The sequence below is a fragment of the Sus scrofa genome, chromosome 3, assembly GCF_054392235.1.
Source record: "Sus scrofa isolate SSC_HxYL_T2T_F1_AM1 chromosome 3, Sscrofa_HxYL_maternal_Yorkshire_Landrace_v2.0, whole genome shotgun sequence".
Taxonomy (NCBI): domain Eukaryota; kingdom Metazoa; phylum Chordata; class Mammalia; order Artiodactyla; family Suidae; genus Sus; species Sus scrofa.
Window position 1 is genome coordinate 131,322,821 of NC_139385.1, and position 26,547 is coordinate 131,349,367.

A 26,547-nucleotide genomic window follows, 5' to 3' on the forward strand; every position below is an offset into this window, starting at 1 on the left:
TATCATGATTGTTTTATGATCATACCCACTTTATAGATGAGAAACGTAAGGATCCAATGCTTGTTCATTTGTCTTAGAATATCAAGCTAGAAGTGATAGAACTGGGACTATAAACCAAGCTTGAAATAACTGTTACATATGATAAAGAACTAAAAGGAGTCTGTTCACTCACAAATGACGAACGAGGTCAGGACAACTTTTGAAAAGAAATCGCCAAAAACCCTACAACCCTGCAAATGGTGGGAATACTGAGAGGAAGTATTAACATAAAAATGGACCAATAATCATAAGAGGAGGTGATCAATGTCTTTAGTGATTAGGGGAATGCTAATCAAGACTACACGAAGTATCATTTAATAACCAGATACATTTTATAATTGGAATATTTTTTAAAATATGACATTTCCAAGTGTTTGAAAGATTGAATCAATAGAATTTCCTTAACTTTCTAGAAAGGATTATAAATTGGTGCAACCACTTGGGAAAAGAGCTTTTCATTTGCTTCTAAATTTGTATTTTCATACATCCTCTGACCCAACAAAGTGTCTTACATGTGCACCCCACAGCACTCTTGCACATGTACAAAAGGAGATGTGTATATGAAGGTTCATAGCAACCTTACTGTTTATAGTATAAGCCTATATACTCATCACAGAAGAATTAATGAAGTGTGAACAAAGCGCTTTTATACAATAGTCCAAAAAGGTGAATTACCTTGGTAATACAATACTAAATAAAAACAAGTCACTACAAATTCCATATAGTATGGCATGATATATTTATTTTTTAAACCATTTAAAAAAATTGAAGTATAGTTAATTTACAATGTTGTATTTCAGGTATACATCCAAGCAATTCTGTTATACATACATACATACATACAAATATATATATATGTATTCTTTTTCAAATTCTTTTCCATTATAGGTAATTATAAGATATCAAATATAGTTCCTGTGCCATACAGTAGGCCCTTGTTGTTTATCTATTTTATATATAATGATATGTTTCTTTAAAGTTAAAAATTATTAAACTAAATATTTTAAGGAATATAGAGAGATGCAGTAAAAATATGGCAAAGAAATAATAAACACAGGGTTTAGGATGACCATTTCTTAATGTGTAGGGAAGCAGTCTCAAATATTCAATTGAGATGTGTTTGACAAAGATGTTGATTCATTTACTCCTTAATTCATTCAACAAATAATACTGACTATATATTAACTGCTGTTAAATGATGCAAATTATCAAGCACTGACTTGGTGCAAAACGCTAGGGTAAGTCCATGACACCATAATGGAAAGGATAGGCATAACTCTTGCTTTCACAGAGTTTACGTTCTAATGAGAGAAGAGTCCTAGAGACCAAGATTTAAAAGCTCTTTCCATCTGAATTAGAATGATGACAGTCATTCATGGAAACGGGAAAGGAAGAGTCTTTCAGAATTTCATCCTGTGGGTATGGCTAACTTTGTTTTTTTTAGGCTGCAACTGCAGCATATGGAAGTTCCCAGACTAGGAGTTGAATTGGAGCTGCAGCTACTGGCCTACAACACAGCCACAGCAACGCAGGGTCTGAGCCACATTTGTGACCCACACCACAGCTCATGGCAATGCCAGATCCTTCACCCACTGAGTGAGGCCAGGGATCAAACCTGAGTCCTCATGGATACTAATTGGGTTCATTACCATTGAGCCACAGTGGGAACACCCCTATGGGTAATTTTTAAGTTGAGGACCATCTATAATGCAAGTCCAAGTTATCAATAAATGATAATAAATTCACACCTAAGTGTAGAAGGCTCAACTAACACACACACAGCCACACACACATATCCTAAAATAGGAAGACTATAGGAAGAAAATACATAAAGACATTGGTAAGTACCCTATACCACTTACACTGGCTCCTCTTTTTAGCACCAGACATTTATTTTAATTGAATTCATTCAATTAATACTTCTTGGGTCCTCTCTCTATATATATATATATGAGTCACTTGTGCTTGATTTTAAATAGTCCTAAATGGCCATTACTCAAAATTAACTAATGCCCAACAGCAATAACAAGAGAAGAGATTTGTCCTTGGAACAAATCTTGCTGTACAACTGTGGGTTCACATGAAACCCTTCAACTGGCACAGTCCACCCACAGCATTTTCCCAATGACTCATGAAGGTGAGAAATTTTCACAAAGCATGACTCCTTGAAATGTATTTGGGGAGTTGCTGATTGGTGCATTTTAGGAGCTCAAAACTCTAACTCTAGTTAATGAAAAGGTCAGAGCTGCTCAGTCTGACATTAAAGACTCAGGAGCTACCCAGGGAACAGGCTTCCTCATCTTTTCCTATCTATGACTCAGATTCCTCTGCAGTTGGTGCTCACAACTCTTCCTTCGAACCTTATTCTCTTACATTCATGCTTTCAGTATCACTAGCTCTTTCTCACGAGGTTTAATGCCAATATCCATGACTTTAATTTTGTTTTGTTTTGTTTTCATGAACAAACTAACTGCTGAAAGGAACCAGCTAATGCATCATCCCACAATGATCTGTTCCCTGGGACCCACAAAGCGGGACTTGATTTATTGACAAAAATTTGTTCCCAAAGGCCATGCTTGTCTTGAGAAACTGCATCCAAATAGGAACTGCTAATTCAAGTCTCTATTAATCTGAATCTCCCTCTGCTGGACAGACTCAAGAAACTGTCCACACTGCCCAGATCGCAGGGTGAGGTACCGGGGGTTTGTTAGTGAGGGGACCTACTCAGTAAGAATCTATTTTTGTCTCATTTCAACCAGTTGTCAGCACATCTTACAGGAGGGAATCTGAACTATACTTTGGTTATAAGAATGGATGTTCCACAGAAATCCCTTGACTGGGGTTTCTCTCAGGCAAGGAATACGAGTGCCCCTGGGGGGAGAGCCAAGGCTTGTCAGCCCAAACTGTGCAAGCAGCAGTTTATTTGTTTTGTGGGTGTTTTTCTCCTCTGTAAACATGTTCTGAGGCCAAGTGATTGGTACATGTTTTATAAACTGGAAATATAAACACAGACATTCTCTTCCAAAAATGGATCTTTAGGACTTCCCTAGGGAACTTGCTCTTGCTGTTTGTTCTGATTCTGAACTAGCGTTAGTGAAAATGTTACACCTCTGATATTTGGAGTGTTAAACCCAACATCAAAGGGTGAAAATTGTTGAAAAGTTTTTGAGGTACCCTATTGGAATCCCTAAACCATTTTTGCTTCTACTGAGGACAATACACTTACGTGGCATGTCTTAATGAAGTAGGTTGGGGGGAGGGATTAATATATGTACTGGGGCAGAGGTGTGGATGACGAGCTGGCACTTTGAAGAGAATTCTCCTTCAACTACATCCTTGAAATTGCTGCTCATGCCAACTAGTATCTCTATTTTCAATGTCATTGCTGGGTAATCCTATTTTTTTTCTCATAATACGACAATTTTCTTTAAACTGAACCTGAATTATTCTAAAGATCTATTTTGCTAGAGCCTAGAAATATTAATGAGGCATCTAAACATTAAGGAAATCGAACACTTCACCAACTTTGCACTTTTTTGGGGGGGCACGCCCACAGCATATAGAAGCTCCCAGGCTAGGGGGTGAAAGAGCTACAGCTGCCGGCCTACACCACAGCCACAGCAACACCAGATCCTAGCCACATCTGTGACCTACACCACAGCTCACAGCAATGCTGGATCCTTAACCCACTGAGTGAGGCTAGGGATTGAACCTGCATCCTCGTGAATACTAGTGGGGTTCATTACTGCTAAGACACAACGGGAAATCCATGCACTTGTAAATAAATAGTCTCTAGTCTTATTTAATAAGGAGCCATCAATTATATATTCCTCCACCCTCACCATTCTCATACTAATATTGGGATATGTTTCCACTTTTCTCACAGACATTAGTGTCAAAAACACTCTTCTTCCCTGCCTATCCCCCGTGTTCCTCTTCACTGACTTCAACCTCACATTGATGATTCCTGTCACAGCCTCATTGGTTCTTGGCTCCTTAAATACTCTGGCCCTTAATCATAGCCTAGTTCAGCCAGCCTCAAGCATGGCCACCCATTGGCTTTCATCATGAGAGAAACCTATGTCTACTTGTAGTAAACCATACCAACAATCCTCCACTGTTTTGATTGAATCTACCTTTTCCAGTCCTAACATCAGCAATCTGGCAAGAGTCCTTGATTTCTCTCAAATCTTCTTCATCACTTGCATGTCTCCATCTCATCCAGGAATCCACAGCCAAGTACTCCAACTTCCCACAGGTTCCAACCTCTGTGTCTTAGCTCAAATGGAATCACCACAGGATCTATTTCTGTTTATTCCAATCCTTGGTATGTTTCAAAATCAATTTAAATGCCATTGTCTGATAAATACAGTTTTAAGTTTTCTAGTTAAAAAAAGTGAGATGATATTAAATAGGACTAAGTTTTATTTAACTAAGTCATGTCCATGGACCTCAATTACTTTGTCACCGCTGCAACAATGGTGAGATCATTAAATGATGTGATATATAAGGTGCTGTCCCATGATAAAGGACTTCTCTGGTATTATGCTGCCAGGTTTAACCTTGCCATTCCTTAATTTCTCATAGAGCCTTAATGCTTTTATAGAGTTTATAGTGCTTCCTCTTCAGCATCATAAAGTTTAACACTTTGTTTGACTGTTTGGAAACTAAGACTGAATTTTGCTCAGATTAGATACAAACAATACTTTTCAAAATATGTTCTATGGGGAGTTTCAGTCATGGCTCAGTGGAAATGAATTCAACTAGTATCCATGAAGGTGAGGGTTTGATCCCTGGCCTCGCTCAGTGGGTTAAGGATCCGGCATTGCTGTGAGCTGTGGTGTAGGTCACAGACATGGCGCGGATCCTGTGTTGCTGTGGCTATGGTGTAGGCTGGTGGCCACAGCTCCAATTTGACCCCTAGCCTGGGAACTTCCGTATGCCATGAGTGTGACCCTAAAAAGCAAAAAAAAAAAAAAAAAAAGTGTTCTATAGAGCAGGTATTCATTGAATATTTTTTCCAATAAATGATTTATTGTTATTCATCATGGGCCCTTATTATTGAAACTTTCTCAAATATAAACAGTTTTAAGTTTTCTAGTTAAAAAAAGTGAGATGATATTAAATAGGACTAAGTTTTATTTAACTAAGTCATGTCCATGGACCTCAATTACTTTGTCACCGCTGCAACAATGGTGACATCATTAAATGATTTGACATATAAGGTGCTGTCCCATGAACTCCTTGAGGATAAGAATGTATTCAATCCCTTCAAGTCTTAGCTCAGATGATAGCTTATCATTGAGGTCTACTCCAACCAACTTATTTAAAATCATATTGTGCTGCTCCTATGTTGGGTGCATATGTATTTACAATTGTTGTATCTTCTTCTTGGATTGACTGTTTGATGATTATTTACTGTCCTTTGTCTCTTGTGACTATCTTTATTTTAAATTTTATTTTATCTGGTATGTGAATTGCTACACCAGCTTTCCTTTGACTTCCATTTGCATGTAATACCTTCTTCCATCCCCTCACTTGCAGTCTGTATGTGTCCTTGGGTCTGATGTGAGTCTCTTGTAAATAGCACATATGTGGGTCTTGTTTTTGTACCCATTCAGCCAGTCTGTGTCTTTTGCTTGCAGCACTGTGGTGCATATATACAATGGAATACTACTCAGCCATAAAAAAGAATGATATAATGGCATTTGCAGCAGCATGGTTGCAAATAAGATTCTCATACTAAGTGAAGTAAGTCAGAAGGAGGAAGACAACTACAGTATGATATCACTTATATGTGTAATCTAAAATATGGCACAAATGAACCTATCTACAAAACAGAAACATACTCACAGACATAGAGAACAGACTTATGGTTATCAAAGGGGAGAGAGGAAGGAGTGGGATGGATAGGGAGTTTTGGGTTGGTAGATGAAAACTATTACATTTAAAATGGATAAGCAATGAGGTCTGACTGTACAACACAGGGAACTATATCCAATCTCTTGGGGTAGAACATGATGGATGTATGAGAAGAAGAAAATATATATATACACACAGATATATATATAGCTGGGTCACTATGCTATACAGTAGAAATTAACTGGTGCAGCACTATAAATCAACTATACTTTAATAATAATAAAATAAAATTATAGCCCATCCCAAAGCAGATACTTATTCCCTTTCTCTGTTTTATTCATTTTTCAGAACATATACCACTTCCTAACATATTATATAATTTACTTTGCTGCTTTATATATTTTTCATTTTTTTGCTTAATAATAAACTTAACAAAGACAGATATTTTTTCAGTTTTGTTCACTGTTGTATCCATAGCCCTAGAATAGTGCCTGGCACATAGTATCCGCTTGGTAACTATTTGTCATTGCCAATAATATTGTGGTCAGTGGCATATGTACTGTATTTGAGAAAGAAGATCACTTTTTACACTCATTACCTCTATGTGGCAAAATTATTTTCATTGATAGCCAGAGAATAAAACAAATAATAAGGGCAGAAAAATACTAGACAATGACAAATGTTATTTGTGTATATAACAATATTCATGAAAATAAAGTTAAATAGATAGTTCAAAAGTGAAAAAAGTGTAACTATTTAATAGTTATTAAATTTACCTAACCATTTGAACTTTGATTCTTTGATTATAACTTAAAAATTATGTAATAATTATCCAAAAGAGTTTTAACAAAAAAGAGATGAAAAGGCATAGCAATAATGTCATACCACTAATGTAATGTTTTATTTTATTGAGTTATTCTTTAGTTTTGTAAGAATTAACAACTTTTTTTTTTTTTTGGTGTTTTTAGGGCCTCACCCACAGCCTATGGAGGTTCCCAGGCTAGGGGCTGAATTGGAGCTACAACTGTCAGCTTGCACCACAGCCACAGCAATGCCAGATCCCAGCAAGGCCAGGGATCAAACCTATGTCCTCATAGATACTAGTCAGATTCATTTCCGCTGAGCCACGATGGGAACTCCAGAATCAACAACTTTAGAGAATAAATTTCAATCTGAATCATTCACATTTAGTAAAATATTAATGTATGAACCAAGCTGTGACTTACCTAACAAAAAGATCACATCTCACCTTATAGCCTGAACTTGAAGTCTTTGATTTAAGCATTTTAAAATAAATAAAAATCACTGTTTCTTTGTCTTCAAAACTCATTGTCATTATTATTTAAAATCTACTATTAAACACAGAGGCTTGACACAAATGAATGCCAACGATTCTGAACCATTAAGCATCTATTTTCTAAAGAAATACATGTAGCTGAACATATGTGTGTCAAGGGAGTTCTCTGAATTAATGTATGTAAAATGCTCATTAAAGGAAAAGTGATAAAAATGTATACATTTGAAGCTTACAAATATATATACATATGTGGGATTTTATATTACTTATATTAAGTATATATTTAAAATTTGTTATAATAAATATTTACATACTATGTGTAATATATAATATAAACAGTTATAGAAATATATAAAATTTTACATTATGTAGTATATATTTATGAATAAACAATAAATTGTAAATATATACTTTTATATGTACTATACGAAGATAATTAAAATCCTATGGTAGTTGCAAAAATTGTTTAAAATTTAGAGCAACTAATTATTTTTTTCAGGGAGAGGTATTTTGTCACCACTGTTACTTAGAATTGCTGGTATGTCATGACAATACAAAGCAGACCCATTTTTAATCTGTTTTACTATTATAATTAAATTCTCTACAATTGATAAACAAGGTCCTGCTATATATATAGCACAGGAAACTGTATTCAATATCTTATAATAAACTACAATCAAAAATAATGTGAAAAAGAATATATATATGTAGGTGTGTGTATAACTGAGTCACTGCAACACTGTAAATGAACTACACTCCAATAAAAATAATTCTCTATAATGCCCAATTTTATTGTTGTCACCTCTCTGCTTTTGTGAACACTACAGGTTGTTTTTATTTTTCTTTTATTCCCAGTGCCCAGCAAAGCCTCTGATTTGGCAGGCGGTCCGTGAATGCTGAACACATCCCAGTGCCTACAGTTAAATTAGGTGGACGGTACTCTTTAGGAATGCATCTGAACACAGTGAGCTTTCCCTCTTTAGAGGCCCAGGGGACCCAGTCAGAAGTGAGGTGGGTGTTGATTCAGTTCAACCTCTGCAGGGATGTGAGAGTGTACTGCCCTCATCCCCTGGACCTGGAGAAGTGCCACCCCTGTGCCAGGCCATCCAGGACCATCCTTCTCACTGGGCACAGGCCTCTGGGTTCCACAGGACAGCGCTCTGAGTTTCTCTGCCAGGGCAGGGGCAGCCAGAGTTCTCAAGGTCCAGGACTATATTAGGAAATATATGCACCAGGGGAACAACAAATACGTTTGTTTTCTTCCAACACAGTCTGCTCTGCTTATCTCAGACACCTCCCTTTCTTCAGCAGAAATCACAGCCCTGAGAGGAATGTTCCATTGGGCTTTGGGAAGATTTTTCTCCATCTAAATGAGGTCTTGCCCTTGGTATTTGTGAAATCATTTCAAAAGAAATCATTTCTGAGGCCAACAAACAGTCTTTAAAAAAATCAAATGAGAACAGGACGCGGCATTCCTGGAGGTGCTTGCGATAGGTTTATTGCCTGGCCCTCATTTGCTGAGGTATCATCAGCAGATTATCCACCTCGCGTTGCTCCTAACCAGTCCTGCTTGCTGGTAACCATTGTGCTTACGCTTGTGAGAGCTGTGCCTGGGGGAGAAAGAAGATGGGTGCATTTGCGCCAATATCCTCGGCATTGCTTATCTTTTACAGCTCCTGGTGCTTAAGGCACTGCTTTGTATCAGTGGGTCAGGAGCTTACGGGGTCAGAAAACCACCTTGTTTCCCCTGCTCACCCACAGCCCGGTCACACCTGCTCTACAGGGTGAATTCTTTCTCATACCATTCATGAAAAAGGACACAGCCCATGACTTTTCTGGTCACTCGCTATTAGTGAAATTTTCTTTGTTTTTTGCTAGTCACAAAACTATAATATTTCATTAATTATAAAATATCATACACAGTAATCAAAATACTTCATTTCATTTAAAATCAAAATCTCTCCTTCCTCCAGCAGGGTCTTCAGTGAAAAAGGGGGGTGTGGCGGGTTCCTTCTCTATTTCGCTATTTTGCGTTGTCAGCTTCCTCCCTTAGCTTGAGAACCAAGGCTTTTGATTCCTCTAGAAATGGAGAGTGGAGATGGGCATGGGGAAGAAAAGGCCTTATTTGACTGGTCTCCTTGGATGAGCTGCCAGTACTCTCTGGGTTCCATCTCTTCTGGATGCTTCTGTGAGTTCTTTGGAGAACACCCCCTCCCCCCCATCACAGGTGATCTCTCCTGGCAGTTCACTCTGGCTGAACATTAAGAATCACTCTTTGGTCTCAGGCCATCTGCAGTAAAACCCTGTGGACTAAGCCTCCTCATCCTCCAGGTGGCCTCTTGGGGCAGGACTTAGGACATGTCCACAGGATAACACTCTCACGCAACCCACATGGAGTCCTGCTTAGGTTGCTTCACACCTTCCTTAAGAATGGAAATGGCACCTTTTGTCTTAAGGTCTTAGATGCAGCAGAGATAGGGTCTAATTTCAAACTAAAATCACAGTGCAATTCATATTTGTCTACTGAATTTTAATTTCCAAAGTGCTTTTGAAGCCATGTGCACAGGGAGATTAAAGGGTTAAATGGGGTGATAAGGAAATGTAACTAAAGGAGCATTTATTTGATTTTGTCACATTAGACATAACCCTCGGGTGGAAGGCTTTGGAGTTGAGAGGGTCCTAGAGGGTCCTGAGACCTCTTCTTTTCTTCTAACCAAAACGCACGGAGGCCAATGAAACCCTGGCTTCCTTAGCCAGCTGGGCCGTTCGAATACACCTGCAGCATTGCTGCATGAGTGAAACATATTGCATCACCTGCATTTGAAGGTTCTGTGAGGGTCATGTACCAGAAAGGGAACAGAGAAATTTTTAGAAATAGCAGTGAAAGAATTAGCATAGGGACTTCCCTTCTTGGCTCAGCGGTTAACAAACCCAACTAGGATCCATGAGGATATGGGTTTGATCCCTGGCCTCACTCAGTGGGTTATGGATCTGTAGTTGCCCTGAGCTATGGTGTAGGTCACAGACACGGTTCAGATCCCACATTGCTGTGGCTGTGGTGTAGGCTAGAGGCTGTAGCTCCAATTCAACCGCTAGCCTGGGAATTTCCATATGCTATGAGTGTAGCCCTAAAAAGCCGAAGGAAAAAAATTAACACAGCATGATTGCATGATTAAAAACAGAATTTTGGACAACAGGCCAACTGATCAATCAGTTCAAATGAAATCATCCAGAAGAATAAGAATACTCATGAACAATAAAGTAACTATCATGGAAAAGCATGACTACCCTTAGATGTTAAAGAAGTACTCAGCAGTAGAGAGAGAAAATCTGCATGAGAATTAGTATGTAACCACGACTGAAGCCTTTCTGCAAAAACTTCTTTTCTGCTTGGTATGAGGGATCGGTTATTAACGTCACCCTATGGCCTAGAGACAGCTGAATAATATCTAGAAATTTAGTACATATGTATTATTTTTCCCTATAAAGATTGCTTTCCTGATTCTAGGGACATTCTCCATAATCGAATTCAAATCATCCTTTGGTCATCTTTGTAAAGCCTAAGCTGATAAATGCCCTCCTCCACTGCTATGGAGAGAAGCTTGGCCAACATTTGCAAATCACTACCCTATGCCAACTAAATAAAGGGTACCTTTAATGAAAATGCATCTGAAAGTGTCCTAATCTTGTTTCCTTATGACACACCTTTCACAAAATTATTTCATTTCACCCTTAAAACAACTTTATGGGGTAAATATTAATATTTCAAGTAAAAAAAAAACTTGTAAAGTTAAATTATTTGCTCAAGGTCACACTGTTAAGTAGTAAAGCAGAATATTTTGCCCTTCATTAATAATAAATCACTTGTCTATAATGTTATAAAAGACTTAAAAGTAGAAACGTTCCCATTAATTATCTACTGATTTGAACAAATTGCTAATCCATCAGAGACCCCTGCACCATGGATGAAACCATGTGAGGTCAGACAGTTTGCAAGTGTCAGATTCCTAACTCAATCCCAGGCTTTCTCTACAATACCATATAGCATCTGTGTACATTTCCCGTTCTAAAAATGTGTAACTTTATTCAATTTCTATGTAATTTATAATTACACTTACTAAGACATGCATACATGTGGCTGTCACTTATCCCTAATCTCTTCTCTCTTACTTCCTCATTCAAACAGCCAGCAGCTTGAACCACAAGACAGAATGAATTAAAAGTCCAATGTAAGTACTTTTTGTTTATATCAATTTCAGTGCTGGCCCCCAAAATACAAACCAGTATCAACAGTTTGAAATTACTGTGTTAACATTTTCTGTTTCTAAGCTAAGCTAAACATTGGAGCAAATTGTATTGCAACACATATTTGTTTTAACTCCAATACAACTTATATTCCTATCCAAGGCACGTTAACAAACTTTCCCGTAGTTACCCATATAGTGACGAAATGGAGTTAATGGAATACTTTGGTTTACAAATTGGAGTAGAAATAAAATTTTTACAATATTTTACCATGCAAAATTTGTGTTTTCTTCCTATTAAATTCTTTGTGTCACATAAAAATCCTTATGCTTTATCCAGTAAACATTCCATTTGAGCCTACAATTTGTGGCAACAGTCCTTCAGTGGAGATATGTTAAAAGAGGATTGTTTTGAAATTGATTTTTTCTCATCTTACCAGTAAACTTTATGGGAAAACAGAATAATCCCCAGCCTGTACTCTATTCTTGTGCAGATGAACAAGAAAAATCTGATCACTTAAATTTTATTTGTATTTCATGATGTGGAAACTAAAGTTCTCCTTAGAATACATGTTTATATTTTTAGCATTGATACATTTCCTCAGGAATCATTCTGCTTTCTCTAGGTATAAAAGCATACCCTTGGAAAGACAAGAAGCTTAAAAATTCAACATATTATCTTTTGACCAACTCCATTTCTAGCCATATAATTATAAATGCAAAGTGCTTTGCTAAGAACGCTCGTTTTATCATACGTAATTGTAAAAATTAGAAACAAAATAAAATATTAATACATTATACTGATTAAATCAGTTCTGACAGACCCTTATGATGAAATATTAGACACTATTAAAATTATATGCCTGTGAATAATTTTTATGACCTGAGAAATTGCTCATGAAATAGGGTAAATTTTCTAAAAGCATGTTATAAAAAATGCTACATATTACCAGCTCCAAGATACACATTTTTCACTTTTTAACATTTTAAAAATCAGAATGCATCTTAAAATTCATGACATCTTATAACTGTTGTACGTAGGGTAGCAGTGATAACAGTTGTTCTTGTAGGCACATGTATGAACTTAGCTGTGATTCTTGTTGAAATGTCTGTACAAGTGCCACTCATTGTTTTACTTCTGAAACCATTTAAAGATAACTTTCAGAAGAAATAAAAATCCTAGTTGTTGCTTGAAACTCCATATAATCTCCTTCTGATCTGCAAAATGATGTTAGCTGCAAAACTCACTTTGAATTACTGAATGATTTCCGCAATAAAACTGGAAGGAAGCAAGTCAGGGATGCTTACTCTCACCATTTGTATTGAAAATAGTACTGGAAATCTTAATCAGTGCAATAAGTCAAAAAAAAAAAAAAGGAAATGTAATTTTCTACAAAGATAGTCCCAAGGAATATACAAGAACAAAAACAAAAAAAACTGGTTGCCAGAACTAACAGGTTGGTATGATAAGTCACAGAACAAGGACAACATGCAAAAAATGAATCTTGTTCCTGTGTACTATCAATGGATAATTGGAATACAAAATAAAAAATACAATACCATTTATAATAGCTCCCTCTCACAAAAAAAGTAGGTATAACCCTAACAGAACTTTCACATGTGTATGATCTACATGCTGAAAACTGTGAAACACCAATGAAGGAAATCAAAGATCAACTAACACGACACTGTAATCAACTATTCTCTGATATAAAAATAAAAATTCTAAGAATAATAAAAAAGAAGAAAAAGTTGGAAGACATTTGTATTCATGGACTGGAAGACCCAGTACAGTCATCAATTCTCCTCAAATTGCAACTATTTCAAACAAAAAATACTTTTCTGTATAGCCAAGCTGATTCTCAAATTTACATGGTAAGGCACAAGAATTAGTATAACCAAAATAAATAAAAGGAGAATAAAGTTGGAGTATTCACGTTTTCCAATTATAAGATTTACTTCAAGGCTACAATATTGTAAAATGATAAAAGCATAGACTTACAAATCAGTAGAATAGAATAAAAAGTCCAGAAATAGACCCACATCAATAAGGTCCAGTCAATTTTTGTCCAAGACAAAAAAAAAAAAACCCAATTGAGTGAAGAAAGATCACATTTTCAACGAATGGTATTAGAACAATTAACATCCATGTGCAAAAAAAAAAAAAAAAACAAAAAAACCCTTGACATAATTTTTATACAAAAGTTAACTCAAAATGAACCATGGATAAATATAAAATATACATCTATGAAACTTTCAAATGAAACTATAAGCAAAAATTTGAGAGACTTAGTGTTGGGTGATAATCTTTTAGACAATATAAAATGATCAATAAAAAAACTGTTGATCGAATTGGACTTTATGAAAAGTAACACTTTTGTCCTGGGAAAGACTGTTAAGAGAATGAATCATGAAGCCACACACACTGGGAGAAAACACGTGGAAATCATATATCCAGCTGATGACTTACATCCATACTTTCCAGAGTATGGAAAGAACTCTTAAAACTCAACAGTAACAAACAACCCAACTAAAAAATGGGCAAAAGACTTCACAAAATAGATTATATCAAGGGGAAATAAATGTGAAAATCTACTCATCATGAGCCATTAATGAAATTCAAATTAAAACTAAGATGAGGTACGTATATCTATTGGACTATCTGAAATAATATTAAAGAAAAAACACCCAACAGTACCAAGTGCTGACAAGTATGAGGAGCAACTCTTGCTATGGGAATACAACATTGTCCAAAATACTCTGGACAAAATTTAGCAGTTTCTTATGAACTTGTACAAACCAGCAAGCTTAATCCAGGGCATTTACACTGGGCAATTGACAATTTATGTCACATTAAGATCTGCATATAAATGTTTGCAGCAATTCTCTCCATAATCCCAGAAATCTGGAAACACCCAGATGTCCTTCATGGAGAATGGATAACACACTATAATATATCCATACAATGGAATATTGCTCATCAAATAAATAAATTAATCAAAAAGAATGAACTACTGATGCACACAACACATTGGAAGAATTTCAAAGTATTTTGATGAGTTGAAGATAGTCTCAGAGTTCACATATTGTACGATATTCCATCTATGTGACTTTCTAGAAAAGCCAAAACTATAGTGACTGAGAACAGCTAAGTAGCTGCCAGAGATTAGACGTGAGCGAGGGTATGACCGAAAAGCAGCAGCACAGAAGAGTGGATGGAGGAGTCCTGTATCTTGACTGTAGTGATGGCTACACAAATGTGTACATATGGCAAAACTATAGAAATGTATACGCTCAAATGAAAATTTTACTTTATGTTAATTTTTTTAAAAACCTTAAATGATATCTCTACAGAGGTCTACTGAGGTGGTACAAATAAAAGGAGAATTTATTTTTTAAAAAATCACTGGAGTTCCCGTCGTGGTGCAGTGGAAACAAATCCGACTAGGAACCATGAGGTTGTGGGATAGATTCCCGGCCTCACACAGTGGGTTAAGGCTCCAGTGTTGTCATGAGCTGTGGTGTAGGTCACAGACTCGGCTTTGATCTGGCACTGCTGTGTCTCTGGCATAGGCCAGTGGCAACAGCTCCGATTAGACCCCTAGCCTGGGAACCTCCATATGCCGTGGGTGCAGCCCTAAAAGGACAAAAGACCAAAGAAAAAAATAAATAAATAAAATAGAAATCATTGTTTGATTTTCTTCGCAGTACATAATCCAGTCTCATAATCAAAACACCTTAATGGGAGTTCCCATCCTGGTGCAGTGGAAACAAATCTGACTAGGAACTATGAGTTTTCGGGTTTGATCCCTGGCCTCGCTCAGTGGGTTAAGGCTCTGGTGTTGTCATGAGCTGTGGTGTAGGTCACAGACTTGGCTCAGATCTTGTGTTGCTATGGATGTGGTATAGGCCAGCAGCTGTAGCTCTGATTTGACCCCTAGACTGGAAACCTCCATATGCCGCGGGTGCGGCCCTATAAAGACAAAAAACAAAAAACCCCAAAACAAACAAACAAAACCTTAATGAAGCATGGATTAAGTAAATTATCTCAAAGTAGCCACACAGATGAAAAATATCAAAATGTTCATAGTTTTTACTTTATGTGTGGAATATAAATTTTAATAAATTTCCATTTTCTTTATGATGAGCAAGAATTCCTTTTATAACTACAGAAAAAATAGTGAAATAAATAATTTTGGAGTTCCCTGGTGGCTCAGCGGGTTAGGGATAGGCTGTGGCTCTGGTCACTGCTGTGGCACAGGTTCGATCCCTGGTATGAAAGCTTCCACATGCTGCTAGGGTGCCCCCCCCCCACAAAAAAAAGAAAGAACAAACAACAGAGATTTATGCACATGGGCCCAGCTTGTCCTGATTCTGCAAACGAAAAGCGTCATCCAATAAGGTTAGGATAAGATGAGGTGTGCCACCTAACTTAGAACCCCTGAAGATTAGTTTAGTTCTTATTACTCACTGCAATCCCCTCATTAGATGATTCTTCAAGACACCCACACCATGAACATTCTGCAAACCAATAATCAGTTTGGGATTATTTCTGGCAACTGGAAGTATGTTATAGTTGGAGAATTACCCACAAAAGTTTTTTAAAAAAGAATTGTTATCTTTATTGAGGAAACAATACTGTCTATGGAGGTTTCTTTTTAAAACTCTTCAGTTTATGGGATGTGATGTGATGAGAAAGCCCGTGTTTTCAGAATAGGTGAAATAGCACTAGTGGCAGAATGCATTTGTTTTCTCTCTGCCCCCTCATATACACTCTTTTTTCACATGTTGGTTCTCTGAAACCCTCTTCTATCTGTACTCTGTCAGTAATGACTCCAGTAACAATACCTGTCAGGGGCTGGAAGAGTAAACATTTTGTAAAAGCAAATGGCTTCCAAATGTCGACTTTCAGTGAGCAGGTCCCTCAGAGCTGACTTGGAACGTCAGAGCAGGTACAAATGCTAAACCCAGAGCACGGCGACAGAATCAAGCAGCTAATTTGTAACTGTTAACCTCAAACCCGTCTGCAGTCTCCCTTCTTCCATATTACCTGGCCTGTTGGTTTATTATATAAGACTGAGCCCTCATGAGTATTTGCCTTGTGGACCATTTACAAAGGTGTCTAAGCAAGCCTGGCCTAAGGTTGGGTGGGAGTAAATAGTAGATTAGTTCTCCTGGCCTTTGGGTCTTCCGTCCAGAGAAAATATTTCAGTTGTACTAAAACTCATTTTTTACATTTCCAAAATGGCCATTAAATCTCTGGGACTTACCGCTTAACTAACTAGGTCAGGAGCCTCAAAGCTATTTATTTATTTACTTGTTTCATGGCTACCCGCAGTATTATGGAATATTAGCAAAAGGCAATCTATTACTGGATTTAGAAAGATGTTTTCTGAAAATTTGAGGATGTGACTGGTGAAAAAGGCAGAGACAAAAGGATTACTGTACCATCTTATTAAAGCATTTCATCAAGAGGGACGTTTATATGAGAGCAACAAGTATACAGGAAAATGACAACAACTTTTATTTCTGGGAGGTGGGATTATGAGTGATTACTTTCCAATACTACTTATATGCTTTATTTCTTTGTCTAGAACATGCATTTCTTTTTAAAAAAAATCCTGAAAACAGTCTAAAATGTGACTATTATCTCTACATTTTGGAATTAAATTGGATTTTAATATTTTTATGAGGTAAAATCTTTCTACTTATAATTCTATGAGAGCAATTAAAGATATATTATTTTATAGTAAAAATATATGCTCTTAAATATTAAAATGGGTGATTTTGAGAGGGATCATTTTAGTAGAAAACATTCTATTGTAAATAATTATTTCCAGTCACCCAGGAAGTGCCTCCTTTGGCACATCCCGACTCCACCTCCTGCTGCCCACATCAGAGCCCCCGTGTTCTAGGTCGCTCTCAGTCAGCTGTCAGCATTCTCCCTGGTTCCTAGGTCATCTCCTGGTGATTCCCTGCAGACCAAAATCAGTCTCTGGAACAGGGGACCAGCTCACAATGGGGCTGTTTTAAAAAGCAAATGTTTTCAAGCCTAACCACCACCTAGAATTTCTAGTCTAACAGCTTCCAGCCATCAGAGCAGCTGAATGAAGTTTGAGAAACACAGGGACATTGGAGGTGATTAGAATAAAGAAGGAAAACAGCACTCACTTCCCAGCCAGGGGGCTCCATGAGCCATACTAAGCAGCTTGACCCAAGCCTAAGGCTGCTATCGCCTCCTCTCTTAGAAACTTTGGGCCAGGACCTCTTAGTAACTAAAGCCTTTTGCTGAGTCGGTCAGGCATACACCGTCTTGCAAAGGACCCCTCCATCCCATTCGTCCCTTTGAAGAACTTGCATTGCTCAGGAGAAAATGTCACAATTCTTGCTGTTTAATTTTTACAGGAAGCCACAGCACTGATAAATGGGAGCTCATCCATACATGTTTTCACTCTGTTACCTAAGAAACTATCTTCAAAACAGAAGTCCTCATAAATACTCTAGAGATGCCTCAGACACTCTCCGGCGCTGTGCGACACTGTGTATATTGTTTGGCAGGCGTTCATTGGGGGAAGATAAACTAGCACATTTTGCCAGGATTCTATTACTCTTGACCCTGACCTTGGCTGGAGGCTGTTTCCAGTTACACGCCGACTTAAAGAAAGACAGCGACTCCTCTTTCCCTGAGGTTCCTTATTCCTTTCTCTCTTCGGTTGCCCCCAGCACAGTGCTGCCTCTCTGTGGAGAGACCACGTGCTGCCGCACCCCTCCTTAGATTCTCCTTTGAAGCCAGCATTTAAGTGCATCAAGAAATCCTCTTCTTTAAGCAATGGAGCTTTGCTCTTAGAAAGGATTTGACCTTGAAGTTCATAATACCATAAGTGTTGTTAACTGCTGGCACTGCGTTGTACAGTGGATCTCTAGAACTTACTCATCTAGAATACCTAGAGCTTGATACCCAGTGAACGACTCCATATTTCCCCACCTCCCTGGGGACCACTATTATATTCTCTGCTTCTATGAGTTTGACTGGTGTAGCTACATTGCATTAAGTGGAATCATACAGTATTTGTCCTTCTGCAACTAGCTTGTTTCACTTAGCGTTGTGTCCTCCGGGTTCCATCATGTTGTCACAAATGAGAGGATTTCCTTCTCTTTTTAAAGATTCTTAATATTTAAGGATTCTTTATATATATTCCTTTCATGTATATATTCTTTACATATATATATTCATATATATATCTTGGCTCTTGTGAATAATGCTGCAATGAACATGGGAGTGCAGATACTTCTTCTAGATCTCAATTTTAATTCTTCTTGATATGTCTACACCCTTGATAGTGGTGAGGTATCATGGGTTTGCGTATATCCAAACTCATCAAACTGTATACATTAAATGTATTTCCACTCTACTTTAACATAGCTCTTTTTAAAAAAGTATTTGTACTTACACAATATTGCTCACTACAGTATTTTTCCCTCAACAGTAACGGCCCAACTTATCAGTACCCCATCTGCAACATGAAATTCCCTAGATCCCACATCCAATGATTGGTCTACAGAATAAGGTAGCCTGCTCTCATCCATGATTCCCACCAGCTTGGAACAGGCCCACACAAAACAAAACAAAACAAAATTTTCAACTAAGTTGGCACCACAAAGTATGAAGCTCATGCAGCCCAAACAGCTGCTACGCCTTATCCTGGGGCATCGCCAAAGGCTTGATGGGTAAATTTATACTATGTAGTAATTATAACTGAAGCTGAATGTAGTGTAATTACACAGTTTTGACCTGTTCAGGTCAAAAGTGAGAATAATGACCCATATTTGTTGAATATTGGCAATATATCCTTCACATATATTATCTCACATTATCCTTAAAATAATCCCACATGGTAGGTGTTATTATCCTAATTTTGCTTATAAGAAAACAAAAACTTGGTAAGGATAAGCAATTTTCCTATTGGCAATGAAATGGTACCTGGCAGAAACAAGGTTTGAGTCCAGCTTGTTTCATTCCAAAGGTCAGCTCCCTGCCTCTCTGCCATGCAGAATCCAGGTAGAACACTGAGAGATCTGAAATAGTCCAAAAAAGGGAAAATCATTATGTAGAAAATATCCTTACACAACTGGCTCATATGTGAGATATATTTAATTCTTACAGAAAAATACAGACCCTCTGAGTTGTCAGAAATTATTTTAAAATGATCACAAGCCCAATTCTGACATACAGGGATCCTATTATTTTATTATATAAGGATATACAAATTCAATCTAATTCTAAAATGTAGAGACAGCAGTTACATTTTAAGCTGTTAACTTTCATATTTTCGTTTTTAAGAAGTCTATGTTCTAGACAAATATTGAGAACATATAGATGGTATAAAAAATAAAATTCCTAGAGTTCCCGTTGTGGTGCAGCAGAAACGAATCCAACTAGGAATCATGAGGTTGTGGTTTGATCCCTGGCCTCATTCAGTGGGTTAAGGATCTGGATTGCCATGAGCTGTTGGTGTAGGTTGCAAACTGGCTTGGATCGGATCTGATGTGGCTGTGGCTGTGGCATAGGCCAGCAGGTATAGCTCCAATTGGACCCCTAGCCTGGGAACCTCCATATGCCATGGGTGCAGCCCTAAAAAAACAAAAAGAAAAATAAATAAATAAATAAATAAAAATTCCTCAGAATCCTATTTCACAGAAATAAAAGTTCTTATTGCTTTCCTATACGTTATTTCCATCTAATGCAAATATGCTGTGTGGTAGAAATCTTCAACGAATGCTCTTTTGTTTTTGCCATTTTCCTTAGGCACATTCTTAAAAAATTTTAAACCATGATTCTTAAATATAGGAGTATATGATATTTCATAGTTTATTTAACTATGACTTTCTTTGTGGGCATTTAGAGTTTCCCTAGCTCTTCTGGAATAGTCAAACATGTACGTATTTCTGATGATTTGTCAGGGCACATTTTTTTTTTTCTGGTGGAATTTCTAGGGCAATAATCTAAAAAAGTTTAAGGTCTTATATGAACATTATCAATTTGCCCCCAAATAAAATATTTTCAATTTGTTTAGGTGGTTTACAAGAACCTTTATTTGCTCACATTTTTACCCCGCCAGGAGTTTTTAATCTCTACTAATAAGATAGGCAAAGAATGGTATCTTTAAAATTGTTATACTTTTTGTGTGGGATTAAAATTGTTTTCATCAGTACTTTGGATATTTTAAAATTAGTTCTTCATTTCCAGTTTTTCCCCCATTGTGATCTGATAAACTTAATATTCATTTATAAGGATATGTAAAATATTAAGTTATTAAGGTTAATATTTGTTCCAAATATTTCCCCAGGTTTTTGCTTGTAGATTATCTGCTGGATATGTTGCTGAACATAATTTTTGTAATAAAATATTTAAATTTCATTTTTATTATTTTCTTTATCTTATTGTTATTATTGATACTTTGGTTGTCATTTTATTTTATTTATTTGTTTTTATTTTTATTTTTTAATGATTTTTATTTTTTCCATTATAGTGGAAATATAGTGGTTTACAGTGTTGTTTGAATATAAGGCTTCATATACCTCGAGATCAGGTACCTATATACTTAATTCTTTTTATGGTTCCTTTGGAGTTTCTCTTTTTAAATTTAATTTTACGTTAATTTAGAATTACTTATGGCATATAAAATAAGTCAGGATTTTAACTATATATATATATTTTTCAAATTTGTTGTCATGTTTATCATTCCTGGTGAATAAAAATTAATTTAGAAAGAACGAACATCCAAAAAGTCAATGTTCTCATCTAGGGACAGAATATGGCTTTATTTTTTTTTTTTCATTTTAAAATAACATATATATAAATAAATGATAAAAAAAGATTTACTATGTTCTTCTGTGTGCTTTGAACATTTTTGTTGAGTTGGATATTTTAAGGATATTTTGATTATCAGTATGAATAGAGTATTTCCTAGGTGAACTTCAAACTAATTTGTGTATCTACATGAGGAGCTACTGATTTTACTTTTTTATGTTATTCCAATAATTAATTTTAAGTTACTAATTATAAGAAAATTTTAGTTGATTAACCTCTGAGTTTTTGTTAATATTTTTGCAACTATAAGCAAAATATTGTTCTAAAATGTGTGTGTGTGTGTACTTAAGAGAAAATTTTGGCATTTTCTCTCTGTATTGTTACCAAATTTACAGCTATTATTTAGGTGATATGCACTTCTGCTTCCAACAACTAATATCATTACACTAATACTATATTATCTCCAATCTTAAATGATTAAATTTTAGTAATCTTTTGGTCATTTTTTTTTAAAGAAAGGTATGTGAGAAACATATTTTACAAACCCTGAAGTATCAAAAAAGAGAGAACTTCTGCTGTTTGTGCTCATCTATGACATGGACAGAAGCCTACTTTTTTTTCTATAACCTTGATCCATATCAGATTACAAATTCAGTGCAAAGTAGCACAAAGCTACATTAAGTATTTAAAAACAAATACTTCAAGACTAGTCAGGCCTACCAAAAGTGTTCAGTTGCTCAGAAGTGATAAGACAAGTTATTTTTTATCTAGTCAACAAATCCAGTAGACTTGCTACATGGTTGCTGCTGTAAAGCAATTTTAAACATTAGGGCAGTAGTAATACTGGCTACAACGCAGAATATCCTAGTCCCCCATTCTTTGGCATTAGCTAACCCTAAATGGTGTAAGTCTCTAAGGGATGGTCAACACAATCCTTTCATTATTGCAGCATCTCTAGAACAAGGTTTGATCACAATTAGCAGTGGCAGATTTCTCAGCCAGGATAGAATCCTTTTACATGTCTCTCTAAAAAAACTTACTATTGATAAATGTTGTTACATTATCTCAAGTTTTCAGAAGACAGGGGATAAAATATATATATTTCTAGGAACTGCCTTAGTTGTTCAATAAAGTGCTATGTTTTACAGTGCCCTGTAATCCATTGCCCAATTATGAGCAATTGGAACTAGCTTTGGACATTGGAAATACTTTCACTTATTTTTAAGATACTATAAATTGCTGCTTTCCAAATGGAAAGGGTCTCTATTAAAATGCCATGCTCTTGGTACAGAGAAAAATCTTTTAGTTTATTAACTTTTCCCTAATGCTATGTTTTTTTTAAGATTTTTATTTTTTCTATTATGGTTGATTTACAGTGTTTTTCTATTACAGTTGACATACAGTGTCTTTCTATCATAGTTGACATACAATGTGCTATATATATACACTCATTCTTTTTCTCACATTATCCTCCATGATGTTCCATCATAAGTGACTAGATATAGTTCTCTGTGCTATACAGCAGGATCTCATTGCTTATCCACTCCAAATGCAACAGTTTGCATCTACTATTATCCCAAACTCCCAGTCAATCCCACTCCCTCCCCCTTGGCAACCACAAGTGTGTTTAGTATTACATTTTAAAGATGAGGAAACCAAGGCTCAGAGAGGTTAAGTAAGTTTGTAAGTCACATGGCTATATTTATATAAGCCAAGAAATTAAGAACTGTGAAGAGTTCTGCAAAGAAAACATTGTCATTTTTCTCCCTTCACCCAACACTTTACTTCTGCAATTTTTTTTTTTTCTGTCAAACAGGAAGGGTGGAGAGGGAGATGGTAAGGATTATGCAAAGATACATTAAGGAAGGAAAAGGAAAAGTCGCTAAGTGTTAAGAGAAAAACTAAAACAAGTTTACAAACATTCAAATTGATCCTGAAGAAGAGAAATCCATACAACCTCATTTGAATTTGATTTCAGAATGGGATATATTGGAAGATAATTAACTTAAGGAATTTAAAGGAAAATAACTAAACTAGATCACCTATTATTTACAACAGTTACAGTGGAGGAATAAAGGAATGGGTCTCTGCCTTAATGCCTAGACATTGAAGCTGGCAAAATAATTTAATATTAAGAAAATCCATATGTATATACCATTTTGCCTACTCCGAAGCTGGCAGTAGTAGGAGCAATTTCCCACTTCAATAAGTGGCTCTCTGATAATAAAAGGATCTGTGAACTGGCCTGGCTCTCCTCTAAACAGAGTCATTCTCTTCAATTCTGCAAAATATCCTGTAAGTCAGATATTTTGCAATGAATTCTTTTATCTATAAACTTGGTAAGGTGGGTTCTCTTATTTTTACCTTAATACATTTGAGGTGATATTAGATTAATAAGTTGATACATGGATATATATGGATATATATCCATATCTATATTATCATCTACAAAATACATGGATGGAAACTAGCAAATATGAATCTCTAGTAATATATTCCTATGGTTTACTAAAGTATGTGCAACTGAGTAATTGTTGCCACCTTTTAGAGATGACTTTTTTTTTTTCTTAAAAGCAAATTCTGGCTTTTTTTTTTTTCAGTTGTGCTCAAATCTTTCTAGTGGCTTATGTAATATGCAGCTGCAAAACAGCTATGTATTAGAAAGAATATTCTAAAATATCCACAAATTGTTTCACCTTGTAATGGAGCACTAGAGTTTGTATTCAGATGCGTGTTTCTTTCTTATGGAATCAGAAATAACAGCTGTGGCACATTTTTATATATCATAGCATTTGTTTTATCATCTTTACTATTCTGAGAAACGGGATTTAAGAACCGCAAGAGATGTTTGATTCTCTGTGGGAGCTCATTATGCAAAAATATTTTGGATTTAATGGACCAATAATATGTGGAGAAAAGAGTATAGAGTTTCTGGGTTTCTTAAGCCTAAGGAACTGTCAAAGGAAAAAAATGTCTTTTTCCCCCTGAAAGTTGTCAGGTTTGAATGTGATGCTAGGAACTGATGATGTGTCTTGCAATCATAAAGGAAGTCATTTTGGGGGTAAAGCCTTCCTCAATTGGGGTTCTTCTTTGGAACCACTGAACAAAGAAAATGATATATGTGGCCATTTTCCTAATTCTCTCAAGGGGGATTATAATAGTACCATTCTAGATGCACAGGAGAAAAGTTCATTCATTATACTCAGTAGATGACTTAGGGCATTAGGGCTGAATTCTCTGGAGATCCAGTTGAAAAAGCCTGTATGATGAGTGAGAAAATGTATCCACTGCATTATTCTGCACTTCTTCTCATGAGAAATAATATATTTCCTTATTATTTAAGGTAATTAGAGGTGTGGTTTTCTGAAACTTGCAGCTGAAAGCAATTTAACCCATATACCTTACTGTAAGACGTGGTGACTTTCAGTTTACCTCTCTGTTTCCTCACTGATGGACAAGGGGGTGGTAAAGTTAACATAAAATCAATAAGTGTGTATTATTTAGCAAAGAAGTTTGGTATCTATAAACAAACAATTATTCAAAACTTATAAATTGTGCCTCTACTGTGAGTTCCCTTCAGAAGAGTGATAATTTGTTAGCTTCATAAGATTTTGTGGTTTCAAGCTATTTTATTCATCACTGGAAAAATAAAATTGAATTGTACTGAGCACAGTTTGGATGAATAAACCTTTGACACTTAATGATTTAATAACTAGCAATAAAAATTCAGTCTTAGTAATTTGCTGACTGTTGACAGCAGATGTGTAAACCTGACCTAAATTCATGCATTTGTTGACAGTCTTTCAGAAGCTTAAAGATACAGTTGACAAGTGTGTATCAAGCACGGGGCAATTTATTTGAGGTGGTCAGGCCCTTGAAGGATGGGCAGGGATAGTGCTTTTTCAACAGTTTCTCACTTGCCTTACTGTGGTGACAACTGACAAGCTATTCCTTGTGGGCTGGTCCAGCGTAGGCTGAGAGGTTGGGTATGGTGTGTTCACAAAGATTTTATGTTTTATTTTGTTCTTGTTTGTTTCTTTTAAGAGGCATTCAACTGATAAGTAATTGCACATAATGCTGGTTTTATTTCTACTGAATCAGCTGTAGAATGACTTCATATTTCTATATTTAATTTTGAAGAATTCCTAAAATATCTAAATCTGGGGTTTTATTTAAGGCAAAGTTTTTGTAAAGGTCTTATTGTTTTGGTTATCCATCTACCTATCTATTATCTATCTAGTGTCTATCAATTGATCTATTAGCTTCAAGTGAAACCTGAAACATCATTTCAGTGTATAGGATAGATAAAAATATTGCATTGATTGAAGTAGGAGTAGGGTCACAGATTTTCACTGTCTTGCATCTTTTCTAGCCTTCTAATGGTAACTGAGTAGACTTCAAGGAACACTTATTTAGTCTTTTAGAGGACAAATAAAAATCCAAGCATATTCAAACAAATATATATACTCATCTGATATAAACCCTCCTTTAACTTGGATCTTTTGGTCGCACAACCCCCAGCTAAAAGAGACAGGTGTAAAGAGTGACTTCCATATTATCCTTATAAAATAATGGTGTCATCATTTAGAGCATGGGGCTATGGGCAAAAGATGACGCAGCAACAGAGTCATACAGGTGATGACGAAAACTGTGGAAAGGCTTTCCATCACAAGCTTTGAATTCAGATTTTTCACTTAAATCTTGGTTTCATCGTTGCTCTTGAGTGTGTTACTTAACCTCTCTAGTGATCTATTTTCTTATCTGGAAAACAGAGATAGTAACACAAATATTCATTCATCTTATAAGTGAATATTTTTAGAGTACTAAGGAGGTTTCAGGCATCATACTAAAAGGTATGAATTGTATAAATTATCTCCCTATACAGATAGAGATTGCCTAACTGAAAACCTGGCTCAGAGGAAGGCACTGAATGAGAGCTATTATGTTCACTTTATTAACAAATACAGAACCTGGGAATAAGACTGAATACTTAGAAAGCTGGAAGCAGGAGACTTTGTAGAAGCTGAGTAGATGAGATAACTGAAATAGCCCTCAGTGTTACTCAGAATTTTTGTCACTTTTACCGAATATTGTGGTAGAAATTCTATCCAGTGAAGTCAGGCAAGAGAAAGAAATATGGCCCAGCAACACCACTCTTGGGCATATATCCAGACAAAACTTTCCTTAAAAAAAAAACATTCACCCACATGTTCACGCAGCACTATTCACAGTAGCCAAGAAAAGGAAGCAACCTAAATGACCATTGAGAGATGATTGGATTAAGAAGATGTGGT

The 26,547-nt window shown here is 36.1% G+C and overlaps 2 long non-coding RNA genes across 6 annotated transcripts in view; one reads left to right on the plus strand and one right to left on the minus strand.

Moving 5' to 3' along the window:
* LOC106509894 (uncharacterized) overlaps positions 1 to 26,547 on the plus strand; it is a 434,988-nt gene that overhangs the window by 324,610 nt on the left and 83,831 nt on the right. For 2 of the 4 annotated variants that reach the window (XR_014842539.1, XR_014842538.1), the window contains exon 5: positions 11,385 to 11,427. The exons of 1 other annotated variant lie outside the window; for it this stretch is intronic. This is a non-coding gene — a long non-coding RNA (uncharacterized LOC106509894). Of the gene's footprint in view, positions 1 to 11,384; positions 11,428 to 20,972; positions 21,033 to 26,547 lie in introns of all 4 variants that reach the window. One more of the 4 variants, XR_014842540.1, reaches the window with a different exon arrangement.
* The window catches only part of LOC106509892 (uncharacterized), a 545,897-nt gene that overhangs the window by 184,921 nt on the left and 334,429 nt on the right, over positions 1 to 26,547 (minus strand). For both annotated transcript variants that reach the window (XR_002342970.2, XR_014842534.1), the window contains exon 5: positions 19,424 to 19,518. This is a non-coding gene — a long non-coding RNA (uncharacterized LOC106509892). The remainder of the gene's footprint in view (positions 1 to 19,423; positions 19,519 to 26,547) is intronic.